The sequence below is a fragment of the Colobus angolensis genome, unplaced genomic scaffold (assembly GCF_000951035.1).
Source record: "Colobus angolensis palliatus isolate OR3802 unplaced genomic scaffold, Cang.pa_1.0 Scaffold89, whole genome shotgun sequence".
NCBI lineage: Eukaryota > Metazoa > Chordata > Mammalia > Primates > Cercopithecidae > Colobus > Colobus angolensis.
This window is the reverse complement of record NW_012122820.1, coordinates 2,132,873-2,139,922: the sequence shown is the minus strand read 5'-3', so window position 1 is coordinate 2,139,922 and position 7,050 is coordinate 2,132,873. Positions and strand designations below refer to the sequence as shown.

General features: G+C 41.6%; 1 protein-coding gene across 1 annotated transcript in view; it reads right to left on the bottom strand.

Annotated features, from left to right (window-relative positions):
* The window catches only part of ERC1 (ELKS/RAB6-interacting/CAST family member 1), a 580,149-nt gene that overhangs the window by 188,870 nt on the left and 384,229 nt on the right, over positions 1-7,050 (bottom strand). The window lies entirely within an intron of this gene.

The window sequence follows — 7,050 nt, the reverse complement described above, 5'->3', positions numbered from 1 at the left end:
CACCGTGTTAGCCAGGATGGTCTCGATCTCCCGACCTCGTGATCCGCCCGCCTCGGCCTCCCAAAGTGCTGGGATTACAGGCCTGAGCCACCGCGCCCGGCCAGAAGTGAGGATTTTACATTTCTTTTTGGGGAAGTGGGAGAAGTAGAAACAAAGGCAGAAAGTCCAGGACAAAGAATAAACTAGTGAATGACATTTCTGAGAGTACACAGGAGGCATCATTACTACGGTTATTATTTTTTTCAGAGACATGGTCTCACTCTGTCATCCAGGCTGGAGTGCCGTGGCACGACCAGAGCTCACTTCAGCCTTGAACTCCTGGACTCAAACAATCCTCCTGCTTTAGCGTCCTGAGTAGTTGAAATTACACGTGTGTGTTACCGTGCCTGGCTACTTTTTATTCTTGAGACAGGGTCTTGCTCTGTCACCCCAGGTTGCAGTGTGATGGCATGATCATTGCTCACTGCAGACCTCCCAGGTTTCAAGAGATCCTCCCACCTCAGCCTCCCGAGTAGTTGGGACCACAGGCGCGCACTACCACGTTTGGCTGATTTATTTTTATTTTTTTGTAGAGACAGAGACAGGGTCTCAGTATGTCGCCCAGGTTGGTGTGGAGCTCCTGGGCTCAAGATATTCTCTCGCCTCGGCCTCCCAAAGTGCTGGGATTACAGGCGTGAGGCACGACGCTGGGCCTAGTTTTTTATTTTTTAGAGACGGGGCCTTGCTATGTTGCTCAGGCTGGTCTTGAACTCCTGGCCTCAAGTGATCCTCCTGCCTGGGCCTCCAAAGAACTGGGATTACAGGCATGAGAGCCACTGTGTGCGGCCAATACCATTATCTAAGGTAGGAAATACAGAAGGCAGGATACACGCACAGGCAGAAATAATAAGTTTTGGTTCAAAATTCCTGTAGGGCACTTATCTGAAAACGCCCAATGGCCATATGAAAATGTAAGTCCAGAGAGCTTCAAGATAACAGGTTTGAAGTTCTAGATACATACATGGCAGCTGAGGGTGAAGAAGAAAAAAACAAGAACTGTTATCTGACATTGATTAAGGGCTTTCTGAATGCCAGGCATGATGCTAAGAACAAACAGGGATCAATGCATTACATTTTTAGACTACAGGAAGGAGATTTTATTATCTTCACTTTAAAAATAAGGAAATAGAGATGAAAATATTTCTAGTATTATCTTGACAAGCCACATGGTTAGACACTGGTAGAGCTGGTATCTGAACCCAGGCAGTTTAGTTTCAGAGACCCCCTCTCTAACATAACTTCTGAGTAGTTAGCATAAGAGAGAAAAAAATGCACAAGGTGAACCAGTACATGGGAGACGAGCAACCTCAGGCTGGAAGGGGACACCAGCATTGAAGGAGTGGCTACAGCTTACTTCTGTAAACGTTGACAAAGCATCCACTACATCACAGTCAATAGGTTCTAGATATTGGGAGGTAAAAAGGTAAGAAACAATGGGCTAGGTGCGGTGGCTCAGGCCTGAAATCCCAGCACTTTGGGAGGCCGAGGAGGGCGGATCACCTGAGGTCGGGAGTTTGAGACCAACCTGACCAACACGGAGAAATGCCATCTCTACTAAAAATACAAAATTAGCCAGGCTTAGTGGCACATGCCTGTAATCCCAGCTACTCGGGAGTCTGAGGCAGGATAATTGCTTGAACCCGGGAGACGGAGGTTGTGGTGAGCTGAGATCACGCCACTGCACTCCAGCCTGGGCAACAAGAGTGAAACTCCATCTCAAAAACAAACAAACAAACAAAAAGAAACAATGCACAGTTAAATAGGAGAAACAGACTTTTAAACAATGAACTAAAATATATAACGATGATTCATTTTTAAAAGGGCCATTTTCAAAGGATTAAAAGGAATAGTTGAAGAAAAATATGAGAGTGAGGTAACACGTAATCCAAGGGAGGAAACAGTTTCAAGAAAACATTTTAAAAAGAGTATTTAGTAGGGTGGCAAATGCTACCAAGTAGCCACATAGAACGAGAACCAAATACATGATGTTGGGCTGCTTCTTAACTTTTGAAAGGAAACACATTCTGAAATTTCATTCTGAAAAAAGTAGCATCTCTGGTTAAGTATTTTCTCTCAGGTATAGATTAGAAATTCCCAGCTGGGTGCAATGGCTCATGTCTGTAATCCCAGCACTTTGGGAGGCTGAAGTGAGCAGATCACGAGGTCAGGAGATCGAGACCATCCCGGCTATGGCGAAACCCTGTCTCTACTAAAAATACAAAAAAATTAGCCAGGCGTGGTGGCAAGCACCTGTAATCCCAGCTACTTTGGAGGCTGAAGCAGGAGAATGGTGTGAACCCGAGAGGTGGAGCTTGCAGTGAGCTGAGATTGCGCCACTGCACTCCAGCCTGGCCGTCAGAGCGAGACTCCATCTCAAAAAAAAAAAAAAAGAAAGAAATTCCCATTATTCTAAACCCTACGTATAATTCAAGCATCAAAGACTTTAACAGTATGGGATCTAAGTTCTACTGGTTTCCTCACTTGCATCAGTGAGATATATTATCATTTAAGTATATAATCCTGCGTGAGCACAAGGACACTTAATCTACTATCACAAACTGAAAAGATGACTACTTCTCAAAGCATCAAAACACAGAGGACGCCTTGATTAGTGGGTATAAAAACACATCACCACTGCTGAACATGGTATGGAAAGATGGAAAGCTTTTCATCTCTATTTCCTTATTTTTAAAATGAAGGTAGTAACTCCTTCCTGTATTCTAAAGACGTAATGCATTGATTCCTGTTTGTTCTTAGAATCATCCCTTTCAAAGAATATGCTATGAACTTGGGAGTAACTTTGTCTTTTGCTTAATTTTATTAGCATAAAGGGAGATAAATGCTTCTCACTGTGTAGATGTGTACAGTGAATTCAATAAACTTATAGAAGAGAAGGAGGAAACGGTTACGAAAGCCAAACATTCGTATACTGAACACTCAAGTATTATTTATAAAGCCTTCTAAAGCAAAGGCATGCTTTCCCAGTATATCAGCTAAAGCCATGAGTAAGATACTCTATTTGAAGAGCCCAAAGAGAACATTCGTCAGGAAGAGAACAAGCTTTAGAGGTCTCAGGTTTCTAGGAGTGAAGCCATTTTGCCTTTAAATTATACTCAGAAGTAAAACATAATTCAAAACCGAAGCTGCATTTTCCATGCTGACGACTCTATGTATAACTGATTAAATAAAAGCATCACTGACAAGCAGGCTCCACAGTGTAGAAATACAGCAGGCAATTGCTACCTTTACAAGAAATACCCGTGACACACCTGGCACGCTACAGAGCGGGAAAAAAAAAGAATATAGAGAAAAAAATTCAGCTGGAGAAAATCTGACACTGAGAAAATAAGAATAAACCTGGCTTACAGTACCAGAAGTAAGAGGCAATCAAATGCCACCGACGCTCCCTATCCTCGACAGCGATGTGACATAAAACAGCCGTGAACACCACATTAGCGAACACTGCACCACTGGTCCCAGGGGAAACACGGGATTAGGTTCCTGGAAGCCACTTGCCATGACATTGCTGTCATTCAATCAATGTGTAACCTTGTTTTATGGGTGTTTCTGTTTAAAAGCATCTTATTTATGTGTGTGTACGTGTATATAAAATACACATATTTGATACATTTGAAATCACAGCCAGCAGCGCTATAACTCATGCCTGAAAGAAGCGTATTTAATACCAGTGTTTTTTCCCTGTCAGGCACATATCACAGCCTCCTTGTGCTTAGGAAAAGATTAGCCCTCCAGCACTGTGCTTGGGGGCCATGTTTTAAACAGGGAAACCACCATCAGAACATGCAAATATGAAATGTGTGAAAATGTGCTGCTAAACAGACGACAAGAAGGACACTGGATTACCGCAGGAGAGCTGAAATAAGAAGGCAGAGCATCACCTTGGTTTGTTTTGTTTGTTTGTTTGAGACGAAGTCTCACTATGTCACCCAGGCTGGAGTGCAGTGGTGTGATTGCTGCTCAATGCAACCTCCACCATACGGGTTTAAGCAATTCTCCTGCCTCAGCCTCCTGAGTAGCTAAGACTACAGGTGTGCACCACCACGCCTGACTAATTTTTGAATTTTTAGTAGAGACAGAGTTTCACCATGATGGCCAGTCTGGTCTTGAACTCCTGATCTCAAGTGATCCATCTACCTTGGCCTCGCAAAGTGCTGGGATTACAGGCTTGAGCCACTGCACCTGGCCCATCACCTTGTTTGACTGCAGCTAGGAACTTGAACGTTGAGGGACTCACAAGTTTTTGCTGCTCTGCCCCTGTCTGTGAATGACTGAAAATACCACGAGCATTACAAATACATGTTAGCAACAAGGTGAATTCACAAATACAAAATCCACAAATAATGAGGATTAACTGTACTTGTTTCTAAAATGTATCCCATAAAAACAAACTTTGATTTTCCACCCCATTAATCAACACTGCTTCCTATTAGAGTGACCATGGTCTGACAGGGGTCACTTCCTCATTTTGCTTCTAGTTTAGAAAAGCAGCAGCAATGAGGCGGGTGTGGTGTTTCACGCCTGTCATCCCAGCACACTGGGAGGCCGAGGCGGGCGGATCATGAGGTCAGGAGATCGAGACCATCTGGCTAACATGGTAAAACTCTGTCTCTATTAAAAATACAAAAAAATTAGCCGGGCGAGGTGGCGGGCACCTGTAGTCCCAGCTACTCGGGAGGCTGAGGCAGGAGAATGGCGTGAATCCGGGAGGCGGAGCTTGCAGTGAGCCGAGATCGTGCCCCTGCACTCCAGCCTGGGCGAGAGAGCGAGCCTCTGTCAGAAAAAAGAAAAAGAAAAAGAAAAAGAAAAAGAAGCAATGAAGCTGCTGCATATCAAGAAACTTGTCCTTGTCCTAAATCTAGGACAAAATATCTGAGGAGTCTACCAGTCTTCCATCACAAAGTCATGAAAAAAGACATGTAAAAAAATGTAAAAAAACTGTGGGTAAATGAAGACCAAATTTATAAATGGATCCAAACAAGAAATTAGAATTCACAATTCTTTACTCCCTCAGGTTACACTTTACATGATAAGGATTCTCTTCTGCCGATTCTAAGATAAATTTCACTCTAGGGGACTCTTGAGACAGAAAGGTTCGGGAAGGTAAAGGTCTGATCACAGCTGTTACTATTCTTCCAGCAACTGTGAGAGGTTAATTTTATATGTGAATGCTCTACCACCGATTGCGTGTAGCCAACTTTGCTTCTACGTTAGAAATTAAAATGTGTTCAATGGTCATAATAAGTAACGGGAGAATTTGGTTAAAATATGGAAAAGTTGCTGTTTAAACAAATCCCTACTGTTTACTAGGGAGTTAACTTTTCCATTACAAAGGCCTATAAGTGAACATAAACTCATAAACTACAATAAAGAGTCTGAGAAACAGGGCAATTTTTTTTTGAATTACCATTCCAAGAATGGCAGTGGGTATTGTCTAATTTGTTACAACACTAGAGTAACCTCCCTTCTCTTTCCCTCTATTCTTTCAAAAAAACCTCTATGCCATTTAATGCACTAGAAATCAAAGTTACAAAGATATAAAAAACATGCCTTCAATAAGCTCAGAATCTGTTGGAAAATACTCTAAGAGGCAAATAAAACATAATGGGGTCTATTTATATTATGTCCAAACCGCAACAACTCAAATTTCTGTTTGTGGTTGAATGGATAAACTGTAGTACAGTCAGAGAGTGGAATACTACACAGCAATAAGAATCCGTGAACTGCTATTACACACAGGGGTAACAGAAAGCAGGGACGTATCATGAGGGGTGTATATGAATATCAAGAAAACACACTTATTTCTTTATTATTTATTTGTTTTTTCAGTGAGAATGATGATGGGAGTGATGGGAACACAGAATAAGTTTACATGGCAGATTCAGCACACCTGAATTTTATGCCAGTAATTTTGGCAGGCAATGTGAAGAATTTATCACAATGGGACAAGAAGACCAATTAGGAGGCCATTAAGGAAATAAAAGCTAGAACAATCATGAAGATACAAATTCAGTGGTGACAGCAAGGACCTGTTTAATATTGGAATCTGTTTTGTAAAAGTATTTTTGAATGTTACATAAATTGAATAGTTCTTCTATACCACGTAGGGAGAATGGGAAACAGGAAATTGCACACCTGCTCCATAATTGTGTATGTTGTAGTCCACATGCAAAAACTATAATATTTACAGAAAACCAACCTATATGCAGGCTGACCTTATAGGGAAAATATTTGAAAACCACTGAAGTTACATCTTCAAAGAGTTATTAACAATAGAAATACTGGTCAGCAGAAATTGTGATAAACAAAGTAAAGAACATGGTAGTATCCATTAATTCAGTGCAGTTCTAACTATACTAAAACAAATGAAACAATACCTGAATGTTCTGCATGTAGACTGGAAAGGTATTTCATAAAACATTTTTTCAGAAATATAGAAATGTAGTGTGTGTGTATACATTATACAGATACTTTACTGAATTTGAATAAAAGTCATCCAAAAATTTATAAGAAAAGTAGACACTATATTAACTTTAGAATAAGTTACAGTGTTTACATATGTTTCTGAATATGAATTGTAACATTTCAGAGGAAGGTCTACAGAACAATCAGATTATTTGTTTATCAAGTCAATCTAATTATGGCACCTACAATCACCTTCACTCTGTTCTTTTCAGCAGTAAATACAAAAAGAGGGGCTTTCAGACCAGGCACGGTGGCTCACGTCTGTAATCCCAGCACTTTGGGAGGCCAAGGTGGGCGGATCACGAGGTCAGGAGATTGAGACCATCCTGGCCAACATGGTGAAACCCTGTCTCTACTAAAAATGCAAAAAAATTAGCTGGGCGTGGTGGTGCGCACCTGTAATCCCAGCTACTTGGGAGGCTGAGGCAGGAGAATTGCTTGAACTCGGGAGGTGGAGGTTGCAGTGAGCCATGATCATGCTACTGCGCTCCAGCCTGGCAACAGAGTGAGACTCGTGTTAAATAAAAA